Here is a 23,667-nt window from a genome sequence, read left to right as displayed (position 1 = left end):
AGAATTGAGTTTGAAGTTTAGTAGACATAAGGATCGTTTGTGATAGCCCATACGAGCGCTCAAATTCCTCGGCGGAGATTGAGATTTTACTTTGCCACTTCTGGGTGATTTTTTGAGTATCATCCGTGAAATATTTCAGTAATTGAGAATAAATCTCCCCGATCTTGAATTTTTTCTGTGAGTGACTTAACATATCAGCTATGTCTATTTTGCGGATGATACCCTCTCCCATTGTATGTCTGGACAAGAAGTCTCTAATCTGAAGATACTTATAGAAGTCTCTCCATTCCAGATGAAACTTATCCCTCAAGGTTCCAAAGGAGTGTAGTCCCTCTGAGGAAAAAAAGCATCCCAGATGAGTGATCCCAAGCGCATTCCACCTATTAATGCAGCTATCTTTGAAGATTTCCGGTAGGGAGGGATTGTTTTGAGTCGGTGTATAGTAGGATAAACGACCTAAACCTGCCATATTTTTCACGGATTTCCATACCTTAAACGCTCCTATAAGCGTTTTTAATCTCACTTTTTTATGATAGCTGTCGAATAGATATCTCCACAGATAGCCTGTGCTGCTATCCCCCAGTATTATCCGGTGAATTGATGGGGTCTCGTTAACTTCCCCTACCTCTATCCCCTCAAGGTGGAAGAGTTCCTGATTATATAACAGGACTGTTGCCCAATAGTATGTTCTAAGATTTGGGAGCGCTAGACCTCCTCTTTCTTTGGGTAGCGTCAACAGTTTATATGAGCGGCGGGGTTGTTTGTATGACCAGATAGAGTTTGTAAAGGTACGCTCCATTGTCTTAAACCAGCGGTCTGAAATTTCAAGATTAATGGCTCTAAATAAATACAGTAGTTTTGGAAAATAGACCATTTTTAGTGCATTGACTCTTCCAATCAATGAGAGGTGTAAATTATTAATACGGAGGAGATCTTTCTGCATTTTATTCAGTGCGGGTTTCAAATTTAAATCGACAAGTTTTTCTAAGTCAGATGTGATGGTCACCCCTAGATAGGTAGCAGATTCTGTTATACGCGAGTCCGTCATATCACAGTTATTATTAATAATAAGCTGTGTTTTCCCCTGGTTTAGTGCATACCCTGAGATTTTTCCGAATATTTTGGCCTCTGACTCAATAGTAGGCATAGCCAAGTTTGGATTAGACGTAGCGATGGCAATGTCATCGGCATAAGCGAGGGTTTTTGTTAGGTAGCCTTGTGTCGATAAAGGGGCTATATTCCTGCTGCCTTCTAGTCTGCGAATAAACGGATCAATATAAATGGCAAACAACAATGGGGAACAGGGACATCCCTGCCTAGTTCCTCTCGTAATTATCAATTCTTTAGAAAGGCAGCCGTTAACCATTACCATGGCCCGTGGATTGTTATATAGTTTTTGGATTGCCTGTATAAAAACCTGTTTGAATCCCACCCGGGACATGGCCTGCCAGAGGAACTGCCAGGAGACCCTGTCGAAAGCCTTCTCGGCATCGAGTAATATTAGTGCCATCGGGTCTCCTGCTACTTGAGTACTATCAAAAAGGCTGATTACCCGCTGTATATGATTTGTGGTTTCTCTCCCGGGGATAAAGCCATGTTGGATACTAGATATAAATTTATGAATAATTGTTGAAATACGATTAGCCAGAAGTTTAGAATACATTTTTGAGTCTGCATTTATTAAGGTGATAGGGCGATAGGAGCCCATCTGATCCGGGGGCTTGTTTTTTTTCGGGAATATCACAATTTTTGCCCTCGACCATGAACTTGGAGGCTGTCCTCCTCCAAATACATGTAGGCATAAATCTAACAATATTTCTTGGATTGAGTCTTGAAATGCTATATAAAATTCTAATGGAATAGCATCTAGTCCCGCTGCTTTCCCACGGGAGAGATCCTTCACTGTTTTTATTAATTCATCAAGAGTGGGGGGCTCTTCTAGTCTTTCTTGATCTTCTACGTTTAATTGCTTGCAGGTATCTGCTTCTAAATATTCGGTGGTCATATCTAGGTCTATTTCTCCCTCCTCTGTGTATAGTGCACTGTAAAAGCGCCAGAATGCTTCTCTGATCTTCCCTGAGTTGGTTACCCTACCTTCTGTCGGGTCATCGATCTCGAGTATGACATTTTGAGTGGTCTGCTGTCTCATCTGTATAGCTAACTGTTGCCCCATTTTTTCGCTAACTTCATACATTATTTCACGATGGGCTGTAGCTTTTTTTACTGCCTTAATGGTGTATTCATTTGTGATTGATGCTCTGGCTATTGCAACCTGTTGCTGGATATTGTCTATTTCCTCTTTATTGAAGGGGCCCCTTGTCGCCCTTATAAGATCTTCTTCTACCCTCTTTAATTCGTCCTGTAGCAGTCTTAGAGATTCTCTAGCATGTTTGTTAATCCTAGAGGAATATTGTATAGTTTCTCCCCTAATTCCTGCTTTTAGGGCATCCCATACAAAATTTACCGTTGTACTTCCTTTGTTTATTGCTAGGAACTCAAGTATCCAGCTTCTCATGTGATTGCAGTATTCGTTCTCAAGTAGCAATGATCTATCAAATGTCCAACCTTGTTGTTTCTGTATTAAAGAAGCTGTATCAACTGTACATATCAGGGAGTTATGATCCGAAAGGACACGAGGTAGCTTTTCTAGTTTAAATAACGATTTTAATGAGTTAGAGATTAAAAAGTAATCCAGCCGGGCATGTGTCTGGTGAGGATTAGAGTAGAAAGTATAGCCAGGATCATTAGGATTATGACTCGATGTCTGCCACCCATCTACCAACCCATGAGTGATACATAACTGTTTAATAGCTCTAAAGATTCTTGGTTTTCGGCCCTGATATTGCCAATCGTCTTTAGTTGACCAGTTATGAGGAAGATTTATATTGAAGTCACCACATATTATGACTGGTAGCGGCCAATTGGTAAGCTCATTTGATAAGTAATTGATTTCTGAGGGGTCATCGTTATTATTTCCGTAAATTGAGCAGATGGTCATTGTTGAAGATTGCCCTGTCTGTAATTCTGTAATAACCCATCTGCCAAATTTATCAGATTGTGTTCTGTTAAATTTAATCCCTGCACCTTTAGCTAGGAGAGCTACCCCTCTAACCCGGCCCGCTTGTGTAGTTGCACCGATCACGTTGTACCCAAGAGATTTCAAAATATTTGATTGTGACCCTTCAATATGAGTTTCTTGTAAACATGCTATGTTGGCTCCCATTGACTGTAAGCCCACTGCCACCGTCTGTCTTTTTTTAATATTGTTTAAACCGCAAATGTTTAATGACAGTATTTTTAGCATCCCTATCTATATATCTCTTTTTTGTATTGATTATGTGAGTTTTTTCCTTTCCATTCCATAACTAATTTACCCGAAATATATCTGACCTGCCCTGCCTTCCCCCCTCCCCTTTTCCCTCCCCCCACCCACCACCACCTTTGAAGGTTACCTGGTCTTGCTTTGCCCAGGGATGTGACGTCCGCAAGAGCGGGCTCTGTGGTCTGGGCTGATTTTCTTATGATAATTAATATGCTTATCTAGTTTCATTTAAATCATGGCCAGGATAATCTCGTTTTGTTTCAGTTTTTAGATTTACCTGAGCTGGTCATCTAACTTATTACTTGTCCACATTTCCCTAAAGAATACATAACAAAAATAGTTAATTCTGCTTATCTATTTCTACTTTCAGTCTTTTTATCAAGTTCATCTTGTTTCACGTGGTTACTGGATCCTGTCCCTGAGATTTGACGCAGGTAGTCTTCCGCCATTATTTCGCTGGTAAAGCTTTTTGTGGAGCTCTTGTATATGACTTTCAGGCGTGCCGGGTTTTGCAAATATACTTTTGCTCCAAGTTTCTGAAAGGGCCAAAGATGGTCAATAATGCTTGATGTTATGTCACAAGTGTAAAAGGCTTTCTATATAAGAATATGTTGCAAATGATACAATATGCCATTGAGCATTTAGGTGTCCGCTGTGCTGTGCAAGAATTGCGCCCAACCCGACTGGGCTAGCGTCATCAACAACCTGTGCATGAAGCTTTGGATCAAAGTATGCCATTTGAGTAGCATTCTTGATAGCTTGTTTGATTCTCTTAAAGTTTTGCTCGCATTCATGTGACCAATTAAATAATAAAGTTTTGTCCGGTCTCTCAATGGAGCACTTACAGTAGAAAAGTAGACCAGTTACTGGTCATGCCAAGAAATGAACGTAACATGGAAACATCTTGTGAGGGACTAGCAGTTGACAAAGCTTGCACTTTAGCAAAGCACTGGGAGTCATCAGTGGAATAGTTTGAAAGAAGTGTTAAAGCTTTGACAGGACCGTCATCTTCACGGGAGCAATTCTGCCAAAGCAGGAGACATTCTATCCCATTGCTTCTTCTTTCTCCACAGTGTAGGATAATTTAATTTAGGTCTACATTCTTAACTGGGGGGGGGTCTTTTTTATAGGTATCTAACCTATTTTGTTGGTCACTTAAAACTGTACTTTTCTAATAAGGCTTTCCCTTGGACTACAACGTTAGAGAGATTCAATAATTCTACTTATAGAGAATTTACCTTAAAATCTAAATCTCCTTGGTAAACATGCCAATAGGACAGTGGCTTCTAGATCCCCTGAACTCTCAACCAGTCTGAAATCATTGGAAACTGAGAGCTCAGAAGGCCCAGAATATGGGACTAAATCTTCTGTACACTGCTGTCTGGAATTGTAATGACCCCCATGTCTGTGCGAAAGCAGGCTCTGATGGATACACAATGCAGTCCCAGAATCAACTGTGATTTCTAAAAGTTGATCAGGAACCCATCAGATGCTAACACCTGGACTACCTGATGGATCTAATTTGTCGCTTGTCCGAATGAACCTGCTGCAACCAAATAATCTTGCAGATATGGCTGGATGCAAATCCCTTGCCAATGATGGAGATCCATCAATGGAGCCAGAACCTTCTTAAAAACCTGTGAAGCAGACTTTAACCTGAACGGCAGTACACGGAACTGGGAATGAGCTCCACCTACCTCGAAACCTAGATGTTTTTGATGTGTGAGGTGAATACGAATGTGCAAGTAAGCACCCTGCAAATCTATGGTTACCAGAAAGTAGTACATGGACATCAAAGGAATTATATTTTGCAAAGTTACCATACGAAAATGCAGAGTCTTTATCCAATGATTTAGCATTTTTAAGCAGAGGACAGGACGAAAACATCCGGAAACTTTTTGCACTAAAAACAGAATGGAAAACACTCCCTGCCCTTGCTCCTCCTCGGGGACCGGGATGATGGCCTTCCTGTGTAGCAGTGTAGAAATTCCGTCCCACAAAGCGCTCCTTTGAAGTGGGTTTCTGGGAACAGGAGAATAGAAGCACCCCGAGTGTGGAGGCAGAGAGCTGAAGAAGAGAAAATATCTGTTATGCTATGAACCCAATGTTCTGTGATAGATGCGTTCCACTAAGGCGAAAAGTCCTTGAGTCTTCCTCCTACAACCTCCAGAGGATCGAAATAATCAGGACCACTTCGAAGAGGAACCTGTCTTGCTGGACACATCCTTAGACTTCCCTGATTTACGGGGTTGGTATTTCTGACATTTTGAAGAATAGGATTTAAAATATCTCTTACGAAAATCCTTAGGTTCCTTAAGCCAGGGCTTAAAGGACCTTTTAGAAAAGAACTTATAAGACAAGGAATGTTTCTTTTCCTTGAAGGATTTCCTCATTATGTCATTCAGCTGGTCACCAAAGAGCTTCTTACCCTCAAATGAAAGCTTCATCAGGGATGATTTATCAAAAAAATCAGCCTTCCAATTCTGGAGAAAAACATGCCGACAGGCCATCACCCCCAAACAAGAAGCAACAGAGGCCATTTTAATTTGAATGATATTGGCCGAGACGTCAGTTAAAATATTTGACTGCTGTTGCATGTGCACTAGAAGATCCGATACATCCCCTCCCACGTGCATCAGCTCAGCCAAGGAATTGAAAGCCTTTACCAAGGACTGAGGGGTCAATGCAGCCTAGGAGGGTGCCTTTAGTGCTAAGTTAGCAGCCCCAAAACACCGTTTCAAGAAGGGACAACCTTTTTGTCAGTAGGGTCTTAGGGTGAACAGTCATCAGGATTCAAGACCTGCCCAGCAAAAGAGTTTATATTAAGTCCACAATACTCTGCGCAATACAGAGTCTGCCTTCTTCGACTGATAGGATTTCTGCATCAATCACGGAATCTGAAATTGATCTGGCTACTTCAAACCCCCAAAGATGGCTTCCTTAATTCTGGGGTAGAACTGAAGAGTCACTGGAGCCACCATGACAAATTGAGGAAACAGACCATCAGCATTTTCCTCAACATGGGGAGAATCAAACCCCAAATTGTTCTGAATGTGTGAAAGACTGGCCCCTAATTATTCTCTGGAAATAAACTTCCCCCAGAGAAACTAGGTTTTTCAGGCAAAGAATCACTGCTCGAATCTGTAAGAAACATCCAAAGACCTCGTTTGTGTAGTGTACGAAGGTTTGCCGGAAAGGACCTTGTCACCCTCTTATCAATCATGGCCTGCACATGTCTATCCACTCAGTCTGTCCTCAGCATCAGGACAGTGACGGGAATGCTGCTCAGACACCTCCCCCTCTTACCCTCTGATGAGGGACAAGGAGAATGTTTCCTCTTCTCACACCATTTCCCTTCCATTACCACATGAAGATAGGCAAAAAAACTGGCTTTAAATACAACTATCCTGCAAACCTGGTCCAATAGGAAAGGCAGTGTTCTCTCCATTATGGCAAACCTCACAGCGATCTGATGCTGCCTAGGTTCGCCGAACCCGGAAGTGTTCCTCCAAAGCACAGGCGCTGCAGGAGAACACACAGGAAACCTCTGTTCCAGTTGCAGCACCCGTCAGAAGGTTCCATTGCCCCACCTGTAATGTAATGTCTATCTGACAGAGGGGAAACACGCTTCGAACATGCTGGAGTGGGCACACCCCACCTTCACGGAGATTACAAAAAAGAACAGGAGGTAAGGAAGAGCTTTTATTAGATTAGGGGGATTGTCGGGGGAGGCACAAGCGGCTTCATGCAGTAAGGAAGTCAAGCGAGAAGGAGTAGGAGGTAATGCTTCTGCCTGTATCACAGGTGGTCAGGCCACCCTAACAAAACTATCTCACAGAAGTGTGAGGGTTTGTTATAACTTGGCCTCATAACTGCTGCGTGGCCCGGTGTCTTACATGTTAAACCTTCAACCCTCCAGTCCTTGCTTTGAAGCCAAGAGCACTCTGCATTAAGAGACTTGTATTTCCATGTTTTAACATTTGTAATACGTCCAAGAATGCAAATTATGTTTTCTTATCATCCAGGATGACCTTAGGGTGTAACCTGACATAGCGCACCTTGTCATCTATACTCTCGCTCTTCATTGGAAGAACCAGTAATAAGAATCGGAAAGACAACCACCTGCTTCTCTACACCAAGCAAGACAGCACACCAGTAAGCTAGAGACTGAAAGGAGACAAAAGCATGAGAGAAGAAAAAAGGGGGGGGGGGAATCAAAAGGCAGTGTATTTAAATAAGATAGGAAATCAGAGGCTGTTGTAGCATCCTCCCCAGCCCGGCAGCATATAAATAAATATGCCACACATGGAGCTCTGGATTCGGGGCGGGACTGGCCGTAGGGGCACCTGGCGTTTCCCCGGTGGGCCGCCAGTTTGAGGCCGGGTTTGGGCCCCTAGGGGGCCATTTTTGTTACCGGGGGTCAGCAATATCGTCCCCCTGTAACAAAATCTGCCAAAACTTCCACTCGCAAACACCTCGGCTGCATCTTTCCTCACCACTGGGGGGGGGCGGCCGAGCAGTTTGGCATGGCCGGCTTCGGTTCGCAGTCCTGCCATGCCTGGATTAGACGTCTTTATTCCTCAGCATACAATTACACACTGCTCATTGATTACGTCAGAACCGGTAATAACCACACCTTTACACCTCCCAGCAAGTTATGTTATTCCTCAGTTGAGTCCGCCCAGAACCGCAAGGGTCCTAGTGCATATAGTCTCACGATACTACATCTTCTCCTTTGCTAAATAAAAAGTACAAACAACTGTTACATTATATTTCTTCAATAAGTCGTCGAGGTGCTCGCACTAATCAGCCAAATCGAGTGGCATGAAGTGGTTGAGATGCACTCTGATCGCGCACCAATGGTACAGGGTCTGCTGCTTGATCTGGACTGTCAGACGGGATCACCTCATTCCTAATTGCAGGAGCTGGCGTTCGTCAAGGTAGGTACTTAAAGTGTGATGAGTCCCGCGTGATGAACTTTCTGGGACAGTGGGCCATCACTATGTGTCCTTTGCACATCACAACCCTCAGAGGATTGACTACAAATGGAGTGTCCCTTTTCCGCTTTCGTTTCTGCTTGTCCAAGACCAAGCCACCTTCATCAAAGACTGTTTCCTGGGCTGGCCAACACAGATTGGCATATGTTAAAAATTTGCGCTTCCAAGAAGTGTCTGTGACATGAACCTTATCAGCATTCAAGGATCGGTCTGCTGTCCACAGTTCACTGTGGCAGTTTGGTTCTGATTACTCTCCCTAATAGCTATGTGCCAGGACTTTCACCAGTTGTGGAGTGCGGAGTTGAACAATAGGCATGGAGGGCTTGACACAGGACTTGGTTTAACTAAATCCCCTCTATTAATGCTTGTTAAATTCCCCTTTTAAGGGTACCCATGAATAGTTCCACAACACCTTTGTCTTGGGGCCACAGAGGTGTACTCTTTTGATGCATGACATTTAGTCTGACCAGTAACTCCTTGAATTCTTTGTTATAGAATGGCAGATCATTGTCAGATTTGAGAATGGCAGGGATACCCCACGCTGCAAAGATGTCATCCTGCTAGCTGCTTGATGACATTATCATGGGTTGTTGATGATAACTCTTTTAAGAAGGGGACTGTTTCCTGTAAAATAGAGGGAAAGGTGGCGGCATTGCAGTCTTCATCTTACTTGAGGAACACTTCATTAAATAGGACATGCTTAGTGTATGCCTGGAAAGCGTTAGTTGGTTTAGCGCAGCATTTTTAAATTTACTGCATGAGGCATTGTAAGCTAAACATTTAAAACACTTAAATTACATCCACGGAAGATTGCTTATCTCACAGGTTCTAGGACCAGAATTTAAACATTTGATTGCACTCATATGAGAGTAATTTCTCCGTCGTCGTGCCTGCCCATAGATACAGCCTTTACACTGCGTTAAGGTGTATACCAGTGGGGGAAGTGTGTGTGGTTTTTTTCTTCGCATTTTACTTGCATTTTACTGTTGAAAGATACGCTGTTATAATGATTTTGATTAATCGTATAATAGATGTATTCTAGGTCTAATTCTTTGTGTGTGTAGGTGTTTGTGTTTAGGAAAGAGAGCTATATATGTAGCAGGATTATTTAAAATGTGCTGGTGCGTGTCTCAGAGAAAGCTACATATTTGTAAGTGTTTTTTCCTATGCACATGTAAGAGAGTAAAAGAGTGTGGGTGTGCGTGTGTGTGTGTGTGTGTGTGTGTGCATGTGTGTGTGTGAGCTATATATGTAGAAGGTTTATTATAAATGTGTATCTGCCTGTGAGACATTTTCCTTAATCCTATCACTAGCAGGGACAGTCAAGAACTATCAAAGCTGTGAGTACTGGTGTTTGCTATGAGGATTCTTTCTGGGACACCACCATGCTGAACGGAGCATTGACTACCAATCCCCAGCTCACTATCGCTATCAAAATTGTTTAATACTCGTTTCAACTGTTTTTAAATCGCTGACGGTAACACATTTTAGAAGTGCTCCTAGCGGTTTTTAAATAGTGACATTTATCCTGCTTATGTCACAAATGTATTTTGACTGAATAACTTACTTTGTGCAGTACTTGGTGTGTTCCCCGGTCCACCACTGATCATTCAGATAGTGTGGAGGGATAGATCGCCCACCAGGAAGTGTGAAACTACACTTCTGGTTAGCGCCGAGGTTAGCAGTCTAGCTGCTCACCACCACCGGCATAAAAACCACTGAATCATCCAGCTCGTGGATTCTTTCTGAGACACTACCACGCTGAACGGAGCATTGACTACCAATGCCCAGCTCACCATCGCTATCAAAATTGTTTAATACTCGTTTTAACTGTTTTTAAATCGCCAACGGTAACACATTTTAGAAGTGCTCCTAGCGGTTTTTAAATAGTCACATTTATCCTGCTTATTTCACAAATGTATTTAGACTGAATAACTTACTTTGTGCAGTACTTGGCGTGTTCCCTGGTCCACCACTGATCATTCAGATAGTGTGGAGGGATAGATCGCCCACCAGGGAGTGTGAAACTACACTTCCGGTTAGCGCCGAGGTTAGCAGTCTAGCTGCTCACCACCACCGGCATAAAAACCACAGAATCATCCAGCTCGTGGATTCTTTCTGGGACACCACCACGCTGAACGGAGCATTGACTACCAATGCCCAGCTCACCATCGCTATCAAAATAGTTTAGTACTCGTTTTAACTGTTTTTAAATCGCCGACGGTAAAACATTTTAGAAGTGCTCCTAGCGGTTTTTAAATAGTCACATTTATCCTGCTTATGTCACAAATGTATTTTGACTGAATAACTTACTTTGTGCAGTACTTGGCGTGTTCCCCGGTCCACCACTGATCATTCAGATAGTGTGGAGGGATAGATCGACCACCAGGAAGTGTGAAACTACACTTCCGGTTAGCTCTGAGGTTAGCAGTCTAGCTGCTCACCACCACCGGCATAAAAACCGGATGCCTCCTCGGACGCGCAGCGGGCGCGCCACGGGCGCGCTGAAGGCGCACCTAAGGCAAGCCTGTCTGCGCCCGTCCGCGCCTGTCCCGGGCCTAGGGCCACACCCCCTGGCCCTCAGACCACCCATGTCACCGGCGCCCCTTTGCGATACTCCTCAAAACACCTAAGGGATCTAAATAAGATCAACCCATGTTGCAAGACACTGCCACTACTCACCCACAGTACTACAGCCCCTGAAACCTGCCTGGGTTGTAATTCTAGAATCCCCGCTCCCCTCACAACCACGAGCCCCCTGACTAAAACTAAGGACCTTAGGCCCCCATATCGCATGACACTGATCAATGTCCGCTCCCTTCCCAAACATCATTTAGAAATCAGTGAGTGCATCATTGATCAGGAACTCGACATCCTCTTCATCACGGAATCGTGGGGGGATGCGGCCTCTGGCCCTGATTTTCGCGCCGCCATTCCTGATGGCTACTGTGTGGCTAGACTAAACAGAACTATGGGTAAGGGCGGTGGCTTAGCCATCATTCATAAAGCCACTCACCCTGTTAAAATAGAACCCATACACGGTTCGGAATGTGAGGCTTTGGCTTATTCCATCGCCCTCAATCACAACCATGCCTTTAAAGGCATCTTGCTATATCGCCCCCCTGGACCACGCGCACGTTTTCTTTCCTCTTTAGATCAACTTACAGAACTCTCACTAGAACCTCTCGACTACACCATTCTGGGAGATTTTAACTTTCATTTAGAAGCCACGGGTGACAAGGACACCATTCAGTTAATCTACGACTTGCAGTCAGCTGGACTACAACAATTAGTCACGGGCTCTATCCACCAAGCAGGTCACACGCTTGACGGTTTATTTACAAACAACAACCACATCTCGCTAGCCACTATTCTCCCTCCAGCATGGTCAGACCACTGCGCAGTCACTTTTACCTTACCAGCCCATAACCCCAACCCTCCACAGGCCAAAGCCCATGTACCCAAAAACACGAAAGTCTGGAAGAACCTGGACATCCCAGTCCTATCTGCTACACTTATAAATTCCCCATATGAGGCCTCCCGAGACCCAATCCTGGGCTCAAACAGGTACCAGGATTGAATTCAGGAGGCTGTCGACCAATTAGTTCCGACCAAATGCATCTTTCCTAATCGTGCTGCGCCATCCGCGCCATGGTTTACCAAGGACCTTAGACTCCACAGACAGCACTGTAGGAACCTCGAGAGACATTGGCGCAAACACTACAGTGCCGAAGACAAACTAATTTATAAAAATGCCTTAGCAATATACAAAAGGGCTATCCTCAAAACCAAAAGGGAGTACTTCTCATCCCAGATCGACTTGGCTCAGAACTCAGCCAGGAAGCTGTTCCAAGTTGTTAACTCCCTCGCGAATCCCCCAACAGGCCCTCCCATTGAGGCATCTCAAGACCTCTGCAACTCTGTAGCTACATTTTTTGCAACCAAGGTCACCAACATATACTCTACTTTCACCACCTCTTAACTCCCCAGAAAGCTCTTTGTCTCACCGTCAGTCCCCTGCCCCCAGACCTACCTTCTCCGCCTTCCACCCGGTCTCATCTCAACAAATCAGTAAACTCTCCACATCTATAAAGTCAGGATCCCCCTTAGACCCATGCCCACCTTCTATATCTAACTCCATCATGGAGGCTATTACGCCCCCCTTGACAGACATTTGCAATTCCATTTTCCAAACAGGAGTCCACCCGGAAATATGGAAAAAGGCCATTATCAAACCTCTGCTTAAAAAACCCTCCCTTGACCCTGGTGAGTCAGCCAATTACAGACCTATTCCCTGTCTCCCTTTCCCTGCTAAAATCTTCGAATCTCTGATGAACCAACAGCTGTCATAATTCATAGACACGCATCAGCTTCTGGATGACAAGCAGTTTGGTTTCAGGAAGGGCCATGGAACAGAAACCGCACTGATAAAGGCCTCCGATGAAATCAGGACCATCTTAGATCATGGTGGGGCGGCGGTCCTTCTACATTTAGATCTGTCCGCCGCCTTCGACACGGTTGATCACTCCATCTTGATCAACCGTGTCGCAGCCTTGGGGGTCAACCATTTGGCCAAAAACTTGCCCACTTCCTTTTTGGCCAACCGTACGCAGGCGGTGAGGTTGGGGGAGTTTTACTCACCCTTTTTCACCTTACCCTGCGGGGTACCTCAGGGCTCATCGCTAAGCCCTACATTATTTAATATATATGTAGCGGATCTAGTGAGAGTTATAAAAACGCACAGATTATCCTTAACCACCTACACGGACGATACACATCTGGTGTTGGCGGTACACAGGGACGGATCTGCAGTTGCCTCGAGATTCCAGGAGGGGATGTTAGCCATCTGCTCCTGGATGTCGAGGAACTGCTTGAAACTTAACTCAGATAAAACTGAAGTTATGACCTTTGGCACCCTCTCAATAGATTGGTCCCCCATCTGGTGGCCCACGCAAATGGGGCCCCCACCGATCCCGGTGACCAAGGTCAGAAACCTGGGAGTCATTTTTGATGACAAGCTGTCATTCAAACATCACGTAAACTCAGTGGTCTCTTCCTCCTATTTCACGCGGAGGAAAATTAAAAAAATACTTCCATACCTGCCAGCCTCAGCAGGAAAAACCCTGATTACCACCCTGGTCTTTTAAAAAATAGATTACAGTAATGCGCTATTCCTTAATGCGCAAGAACAAGTCCTAAATAAGCTGCAGTCCATTCAAAACGCAGCAGCCAGAGTCCTGCTCGGCATCCCCAAACATCACTCGACCTCCTTAGCAATACGCCATCTCCATTGGCTACGAGTCAGGAACAGGATCACATTTAAGGCACTCTGTATCGCCTATAAAGCGATACACGAGACTGGGCCTCGCTTCCTTAGGAATGCATTCCAGATCTATGCCCCAAAAAGATCTCTGCGATCAGCCTCCACTTTCCTACTAACTGTCCCACGCACCAGAACTTCAACTTGGGGAGACAGACGTTTTCTGGTAGCGACCCCCAAACTCTGGAACTCCCTACCCATGTCGATCAAAACCAGTCCCACTCTCATCTCCTTCCAAAAATCCTTGAAGACCTGGTTATTTGATCAATGATTCCATCTGCTGGCCCTTGTCCCTTGAAGTTCGAATGCGCCGAGACACCCCAGGGTATTTGTTGCGCAATACAAATTACATAAACATAAACATAATAGTGTTGCTCGCGGGGTGGATGTGGACAAGCAGCCATGGTCTAGCTGAAAAGAAGTGGCTTAAGTTTGAGGCTATATACTGTATAACAAAGCTATCATAGTTGCAATAACAATGTGAATGTTTAGTCAGAAATGTGAGTTTTTGTAAATACATAGCACTTTAAGGAAGTATCATAATGTCCAACTATATATACAGAGATGGGAGGATCAGGGATGAGGAGCGATGGGATGGAGAGGGATGGCGGAGATGGGAGCCCATGTAGTTAACAAAGGCCTGAGGCGACAGCAAGGCAGTACCTATCATTAGTGAAACCGGTGCAGTGACACTTTTGCCCCGGGGCCAACTACATAATTCTTCTTGCTGCATTAGGGCAGATGGCGCCCTTGGCATAGGGTGACTAGATTTTTAGAAGCAAAACCCGGGACAGATCAGACATAAAAGTAGAACTAAAGACTTTTATCTCACTTTCATATCTGGCTTTTTTTCATAGCCTTATAAAGTTGTATGTGAGTACACACACACACACACACATATATATATATATATATATATATATATACATACACGCACACGCACACGCACACACACATACACACACATTTACAACGCTATATTCACATAACATTATATATGGCAAGATCTCCACCTCCACCTTGTGCCCTACTCTGTCTCTTTGCTGCTGGAATAAGGCAGCGGACTGTGCTGCTGGTCAGAAACCAATAAAATACTTCAATTACTTAAGATTTTAGATGTGCACGTTAAAGGAGAGTGTGGGAGGACAGGTTTGATAAACAGGCGAGGAGGCTGTATGTATTTTCTAAAAGGAAGATTTTTATTATCAGCAGTAGAGAGAGAGGGTCTTTCAGACAGTCTTTCCTCTTGGTATTCTCCTTCTGAGCCTTGAGATGAACTTGAGGGGGATCCTGCGGGGGATGTTTCCGGTTCCTCTCCCTTGGTGGCAAGGGGGTCTTCCCGGAGGCTCATAGGAGGAAAAGAGGAAACCGTCAGGTAGGGATTTGATCAAGGTTTGTTGGTTTTCTACCCGTCACCACACCCTTTGGTGTTGTAGAATACTCTTCTTCTGTGCTCAGGTTTTCAGAGTAGGGGAGGGGGTTTTATGTAGTGCTTAGGGTAGTTACATGCAGTGAGGGAGGGATGTATTAAGTGCCTAGGGTAGTTTAATGCAGTGAGGGTGGGTTTCAATTTCACACACGTAATTAACGAGGTGCCAAGCAAAGAACTGCATTGACAAGGATTCCTTAATTAGCCCAGCTCTTACAGGGTCTCATGTCTTTTTCATGCCACAAAGAAAAACAAACAGCAACAACAAAAACCACTAAGAAGACTGTTCCCCTACCCGTAGCCCACCCCATTCTCACCACCCGCTTTCCACCCCCTCCTTTCAACTCCCTCGAGCCGCTTTCACTCACCGGCTCCGCCGCAACTCTCCAGAGTTGCGGCCCCTACCCAGCATCCTCCGGAGGACACCACCAGTCCTCACACCAGTCCTCTTCCAACTCTCCGGATTCTCCCGAGGGTCTCGCCTCCTTGGTCTCGGGTCCCAAGTCTTCAGTCTCGGGTCCCGCGTCTTCAGTCTCGGGTCCCGCATCTTCAGTCACGGGTCCAGCGTCTTCCGATGTCCTCAACCAGGGTCTGTCTTCGCTCCTCGACTTCCGTCCTGTTGTCGGCGTGTCATTGGTCTCAGACCCCTCCTCTGAAATTAGACCTCCTTTCATTGGATCGGAGGCAGTGCTTCCGGGGTCCATCTCGGTCACTTCCGGGTTACTTTGAACATCAGCAGTTTGCTGCGAACATACAGGAGAGGGGTATGGATGTTGTAGTCCCCTGACAGAGTCCTGGTCTTGGCGTCGAATACGCTTCTGCACATCCTCCCACTGTGACACCCCGGTGAGTCCTTCCTGCACGTTCCGCTCTTCCTCACATCCCCTTTCCCTTGCTGTCCTTCTACTAGGTTCCTGATCTTGAGGAAACCTTGACAAATAATCTACATTCCTTGTTCACTTCCCTTTCTGTGTTTAGTTTGAAATCTGTATGGCTGTAGCAAAAGAAACCATCTAAGAACTCTTTCATTATGCCCTTTACTCCTAGCTAGCCACTCCAGGGGTGCATGATCGGTAAAGAGAGTGAATTCCCGCCCTTCCAGATAAGAACGTAAGGATTCTATGGCCCACTTTATGGCCAGAGCTTCCTTTTCTATAGTAGAATAATTTTTCTCTCGGAGAAATAGTTTGCGGCTAAGGTATAAAATTGGTCTTTCTACTTGGGGTGTCTTTGAGATATGACAGCCCCTAGACCCTGATCCGAAGCGTCTGTTTGGAGTATGAAGGGAAGGGAGTAGTCCGGACTGGCCAGAACAGAGTCTGATGACAAAGAAGCCTTTAAAGATTCAAAAGCTCGTATGACCTATAAGGGGGGAGCTTTCAATATCTCTTCGGTTTTTAAATTTTTTTTAAGCAGATTGGTCAAAGGGGCCGCCATTTGGGAGAACACTGGGATAAATCTTCTATAACAAGTACCCCAAGGAAAGCCCGTAGGTCTTTTTTATTCCTAGGTAGGGGTATTTGAGAGATGGCAGTTAGTTTTGATGTCTGAGGTCGTATGACTCCCTCCCCCAGGAGGTAACCCAGGTATCAAACAGTTTTAGCCGCCATGTGACTTATGGCCGGGTTTATCTTTAGGCCATGTAGCCCTAGAGTCTGTATTACTTGGGATAAATGCAGTAAATGTTTCTTCCAGGCAGAGTTCTTCAAACTGTGGGGCGTGCCCCCCTGGGGGGGGGCGCGACACCATTCCAGGGGGGGGGGGGGGCGCCACTCCTCTCTAACCCCTTTGTTCCCTGTGTCCATCGCAACTCTTCCTGGAGAACTCTGGTATGGTTGGAGGGTGGAGGGAGGGGAAATCGACGGGGCACTACCTGCCTGTGCTTTTGTCAGGGTATTTCTCCCAGGAGGGGGTTAATTCACGGAGTAGACAGCTTCAGCTGCAGTGGGAGGCAAGGAGTCTCCTCTTCTAAAACCGAAAGCAAACAAACAGACACACTTTCGGTTTTAGCAGAGGAGACCCCTCGCCTCCCACTGCACCTGAAGCACTTCAGCTCTAAATTAACCCCCTCTTGGGAGAGTTAGATAACAGAGGCACAGCAAGTGCTCCATGGACCCATGTGACTCTTAGAGTATATCAATTTGTATCTCTTCCTTGAGTGACTTTACTACTTGTACATTTGCAATTTTTCTTTCTGTTTGGTTTTCTTCCTTGTGTGACTTTACATCTTGTACATTGGCAATTTTTTCTGTTTGTATCTTTTACGTAACGCATGTAATCCTAAGTCCTTATGTTTTGCAACTGGTTCTTATGTAAAGTGCTCTGGCACCTTCGGGTAAAGTTTGCGCTATATAAAATTGCATTACATAAATAAAAAATTAATAAATTAGCTGGGTAGCTAACAAAAGGTAGAATTGAGGTGCAGTAACCAGCAGATTTAACACAGGTTCAGGGACCAATGCTACCAATGCAGTTGCTACACCACTGGGAGCTAAGCTCACGTAAGATAAATTTTAAAAAAACGCGCATATCCCCAAAAGCCCCCAAATATCCCCAAAAGTCAAGATGTACATTTGAAAAGGAATGTGAACACCTGTATTGGATGGAAGAGAACTTCAAATATTTGCAAATTGGTGGTTTCGGTTAAAAATGCATTCCTGGATATCAAAATCCCCAAATAACTGCCAGAACTAGGAAATAAGAGGCAGAGCAATAATTTCTTAAATTGTGACAACAAACAAACAAATAAATAAATACATACATCCATGCTGTTGCCCACATTTGTTTAGGTGGCTACTGCTGTATGTTGTAAATAGCGTGTTTCTATCATTCACTTTTAATGTGCAAGAGTCTATTACAGACATTTTGCAGACAAAATGTTTATGCATCATGCAACATCCATGTAAAAAGTTTATTTTAGATCAATACATGACCTCACATATGAGAAATGGAAGGGTGTGACAGATTATTTGCAGTAATATTATTGAACTGCTGTTGTTACATACTGAAAACACACATCACTATTCCTGAATATCCAATGTACACACATTTAGTATTTGACCAAAGAAGGCATGAAAGAGATGAGACTGGATCATAAAATCAAAGCTGGTCCGAACAGGGACCCCGAAAATAAATTTGGCCCACAGGCCCCAAAATCCTTAAAACGTCCCTGAAAGTTTATTTTAAAATTGCACAGGCTGGCGCGCAAAATGCAAGCCAGCCATGTGTTGTTTAAACAGCCTGCAAATTGCTAAATATGGTTATGAATAACAAGTATGTATTCATTTGTAATGTGACTTTTCTGTCTTTGTTCCCTTTTATTATCAGTCATGGATCATTCATGCAGCTCTAAAAAACAATTAAAAGTTCTTTCTATTTATATTTGTTGTTCAAAGTCTGCACAGACAAGTGCTGAAATATAATGAGCTGGCAACCCTAATCATAAGACTGGAAGTTTGTTGAGGGATCAGCACATTATTTATTTCCTCCACCCTGATCCCTGGTTACTGCCATATTAGCAATGGTTTAACACATTTGAAACCCTATGCTGCCGTCAATAACATGCTGAGTTACTTCAAGTGTCTGGGAATGCACCCTGTATTCAGACCACTCACTCCTCATTCTCACCCTTCACTTTCACCCTCACCCAGCACTCACACTGATCCCGATGCACTCACACCATTCACCCACTTGCCCTCCACTCACAGTGATCAATCTGAACTCACAGCGATCACAGTGCGCTCACACTGATCACCATGCACTCACACCATTCACCCGCTCACCCCACCCTCACACTGAACACCATGCACTCACATCATTCACCCACTTACCCTCCACTCACAGTGATCACTCTGCACTCACAATGCACTTGCGCTGTTCACCCTGTACCTCACCCCTCAGTCACAAGAGCACACTACTCACCACTGCACTCGTGACACTTCACTCACCTGTCCCCCTCACTGCTCCATCTGCAATCTCACTCCAATAAGCCCACCACTAACCACACATTCATTCGTCCCACTCTGCACTAACATGCACACCCAAATTCATATGGTCACCTCACTCACCCCTGTACGGAATGTGCGCGTGGCGGTCAATTCCAGAAATTTCTGTCAGGTGGTGGGGGAGCCCAACATCTAAAAACATTCAGCTGGGGGCTCAACTTACAAAAGTTTGAAGACCTCTGCTTCCAGGTATCACTGTAAATAATGATATCATCGATATAGGCGCCTGCATACCTCTCATGTGGTTGTAACACCACGTTCATAGCTCTCTGAAATGTGGCGGGTGCCCCATGTAAGCCGAAAGGCAACACCTTGAATTGATATAACCCATCCGGGGTAGAGAAGGCTGTTTTTCTCTATCCTGTTTTCCGAGAGGTACCTGCCAATATCCCTTGCATAAGCCCAACGTGCTGATATACTTGGCTCTGCCTATTCTCGCCACCATTTCATCCATTCTATCAAGGGGATAGGTGTCAGATTCTGTTATTTTATTGACTTCACAGAAGTCAATGCAAAAACGCACTGTCCTATCGGGTTTTGGCACTAGTACAATTGGTGAGTTCCACTCACTCACAGATGGTTCAATGATATCCATTTTTAACATCTTTTGTATTTCCTCCCTTGTGGTATGACGACGGGCTTCGGGTATACGATATGGTCTCAACCAAACCCGTTTCCCCGGTGGGGTTTTTATATGATGCTCAATAAGGTTAGTTCTACCTGGAGAGGTTGAAAAGGTGTCTGCGAGGGGTTGTAAAACCTGGGACAGGTCCTCTTTTAGTCCATTCGGCAGATCAGGATCGATACATTGCTGAAAGAAGGGTGTTGGTGCCTCCACAACGCTTACCGATACTGGAAAGGGTCCTTCCCATTTTCTGAGCAAATTGACGTGATATATTTGGGAAATGTGTTTGGCAGGATCAATCTCGATGCGGTAGGTCACCGAAGTCACCCTTTCAACAACACTGTAGGGACCCTGCCACTGTCCTAGTAACTTCTGATCTGAGGACGCCATCCTCAGCATACAAGGCCCCCTATTTGGAAAGACCTTTCTTTTGTTCCCTTGTCATATTGCCCTTTTTGGACCTTTTGTGCAGCTTCTAGATTTTTTCGTACAATGGTTCGAATCTGACTCAAGTGGGTGCATAAGTTAGACACATAATCGGTCAGTGGCTTGGTGTTGTTGGGTTCTGTCTCCCACCTTTCTTTAGCCATATCTAACAAAGTGCGTGGTTTGTGGCCATATAATAATTCGAAAGGGGCATAACCGGTACTTTTCTGTTCTTTACACCTGATAGCAAACAAGGCCAGGGGTAACATCTCTTCCCATTTCCCTGATTCTAAGGCCAGTAGTGTTTTTAGGGTGGTCTTAATAGTGGCGTTATACCTTTCCACCAACCCATCTGTTTGAGGGCAGTAAGCAGCTGTTCTGATCTGTTTAATTCCTAATTGTGTACAGACTTGTTTCATCAATCTGGACACAAAGGGTGTCCCCTGATCGGTTTGGATTTCTTTTGGGAAACCCACCCTTGAAAAAACACTGATCATAGCTTTAGATATATTAGTGGCGTCCGGACGGCGAAGGGGTATGGCCTCTGGAAATCTAGTAGCATAGTCGACTATAACCAGTACATATCGACACCCACTGCAGGATGGTAACAAAGGCCCTATTATATCCATGCCTATACGACGGAATGGTTTGTCAATAATAGGAAGTGGCTGTAAAGGGACTCGGGGAGGATGACAATGACTATGTCTTTGGCACACAGGACATTCTCTGCAATATCACCTAACTTGTTGGTATATCCCTGGCCAATAGAATCTTTCTAGGATCAATTTTTCTGTCTTTTCTGCTCCAAAATGACCCCCTAGCAAGTGGCTGTGTGCTAGATATAATAATTTTTCCCTAAAGGGCCCTGGGATCAATAATTGGGCTTTTTGAGCCGGATTCCCTTTCCTGTATAATAACCCATTATACTTAAAGAAGTAAGGACCTACATGTTGGAGGTCTTCACCCTCAAGGGCCTTGTTCCAAGCTTCTTGTAAGACCGGATCCTCCCGCTGGGCAGCGTGGAAACTTCTGTCTGTTTCCCAGGGGTTTTCATCCGGTAAAATAGGTAAGGCAACCAGGTCTTTTCCTTTTCTGTCTCTGACTCTTTCTAACTTTCGCAGGAGGCCATTCCTTATTCTCCTCTCGGGAAAAAGGAGCTGACAATAGCCATTCTTCTTCTTCTGAGGGACGGGTACCTTGTAGCAACTGGGTCAATTTAGGATAATCGTTCCCCAATATGGCTTGTTCGGGTAGGAGGGGTATTGGACCCACTGTTAAGGTGGGTCCTGGGTCTTGGGGATGTTGGATTTTTACTTGAGTGGTGGGGTAGTGCTTTGTATCGCCATGGACGCATCGGATAGCAACAGCCCCATCTATTGGTCCCACATTACTGCCTAGGTCTTGAGGTCTCACCACACTGTGTAAACACCCTGTGTCGGCTAAGGCAGTTACTGGTTGTCCATTTACTGATACTGTGCATCGATATGGGGGTGGTGTCTTTTCTGAGGACGAACAGAAATAGTTATGTGCCATTCCTATTTCCATTGGTTCTTCTTTTTGAGGACAAAACCTAGCAATGTGTCCTAGTACTCCGCATTGGAAGCATTGAGGACCCATAGATGGAGGTCGAATAAGTGGGGTACTGGGCACAATAGTAAGGGGTTCGGGTTTCTTTGCCATTGTGGTTCAGGTAGGACAATGATTAATGTGTCCACCAGATTTTCCAATGGACTCTTCTCTCACTTTTTGTATTTCCTGGGCTCTATTGTAGACACTTGCTATCTCGAAAGCGGTTTCCAAAGTGAGATTAGCTTGTTGATGGACCCATCGTTGTATGGAAGAGTGGAGAGAGGTAAGATATTGTTCTAAATAGATCTTGGCCATAATCCCATCCTTGTGAGTAGTGGCTGGTTTTAACCACCGATCCGCCACATCTTTCACCCTAAAATACAAAGCTCGAGGAGTCTCTTGGGGGCCTTCCTTAATTTGTCTCAATTTTAATCTATAGGTTGCATCATCCACCCCTAATCGTTCCATAATACACCTTTTTAGGTCGAGCCTAGACGTGCAAGCATGTCTGCTCGACAACTATTGTTGCCTGTTTCTGGGAATGTAGACCCGAGTTGGACGCGCGCTTTTCCAGTGTCAGTTTTGTCCGCGGGAGCGCGCTGCTGGCTGCTTGCTGTGTGTGCGGTGTCAGTTTTGCTTTCGCTGTGGAGCCTGGGCTTTCGCTGTCGAGCTTGAGGCGTGATCTTGTAAAGGCACGCTCTTGTAAAGTTGGTATGATTGCAAACATAATACAACATAATAAATATGCCATGTGTAATAGGCTTTAGACATTCAGGTACACCTTAAAAATAAAGTCGGCATTTTATGGAGCTTGAGCGCATTTGTGGCTTTCAATTAACATGGCCGACTATGCTCAGCTACAATCAATATTTCGAGGGCTGCCTTTGAATTAACACGCTCACTTTTAATTATTTTACAAACTACGTTTAAAGTAAAAGTGCGTTTGTTGTTTTTAATTACCACGCCCTACTATGCCTAGCTGTCCTTGTACATTTGCCATGTGTAATAGATTTTGGGCATTCACGTACAACTTAATAAAAAATAAAGTCGCCATTTTGAGCGCGTTTGTGGCTTTCAATTAACACGACTATGCTCAGCTACAATGATTATTTCGAGGGTTGCCTTTCAATTAACACGCTCACTTATTTGCTGACATGCCCTTACTGTCCGCACGCTTAGTTATTTGCTAACACGCCCCAACTGCGCCTATCAAGAGTAATTATTTTAAGAAGTACGTTTGCATTAAACATCAACAACAGCCGCAAACAACGTCTTCTCGTTGATTAATAAAAACGCTGTTCCTTGAACTATACGATCACTAATACGATCACTAATAATTTCATGCACGATAAATACCATACTAACTTCATTCATAGTACAAGTAGTTAAGATCCAAATTAAAACGCGTTTCTTTGATGACTGCCTTTCAATTAACACGCTTACGTTTGTTCGAGGGCTGCTTTTCAATTGCCCTGACTGCGCGTATCAAAAACAATCATTTTTAGAAATACGTTTCAATTCTTATTTTTCTAATGTAACTACATTTGTGTTAAGAGTAAGCAACATTACAAAACAAACGCGTTTCCATTTTTTGCTAAAATGCTGCTTTTTCTTACTTTTACTGTTAACTCCATGCGCCAACATTCACGCACAACTTAACTTAAAGCCGCCATTTTAGGTAAGCTTCGTAAAATCTGCAAACACAAAACAAACACACATTCAAACATTCACACTGCTGTTCGCTGCGTTTTCGTGTTTAGAACTTCTTTAAAACGTCAGTATGCGCTTCACACATACAGCATGCCACACGCTTCACACATACAGCATGTCACACACTTCACACATACAGCATTACACGTGCTTTACACATACAGCATAGCACGCGCTCCATACATACAGCATGCCCCACTTACCAGTTAGACTAGACTTCTGTAGAAAGCGTCTGCAAGTTCTGCTCCTTCACACAGTTTGCAAC

Source organism: Lissotriton vulgaris, chromosome 12, assembly GCF_964263255.1.
Source record: "Lissotriton vulgaris chromosome 12, aLisVul1.2, whole genome shotgun sequence".
NCBI lineage: Eukaryota > Metazoa > Chordata > Amphibia > Caudata > Salamandridae > Lissotriton > Lissotriton vulgaris.
The sequence above is the reverse complement of the archived record's forward strand: the minus strand, read 5'-3'. Positions refer to the sequence as shown.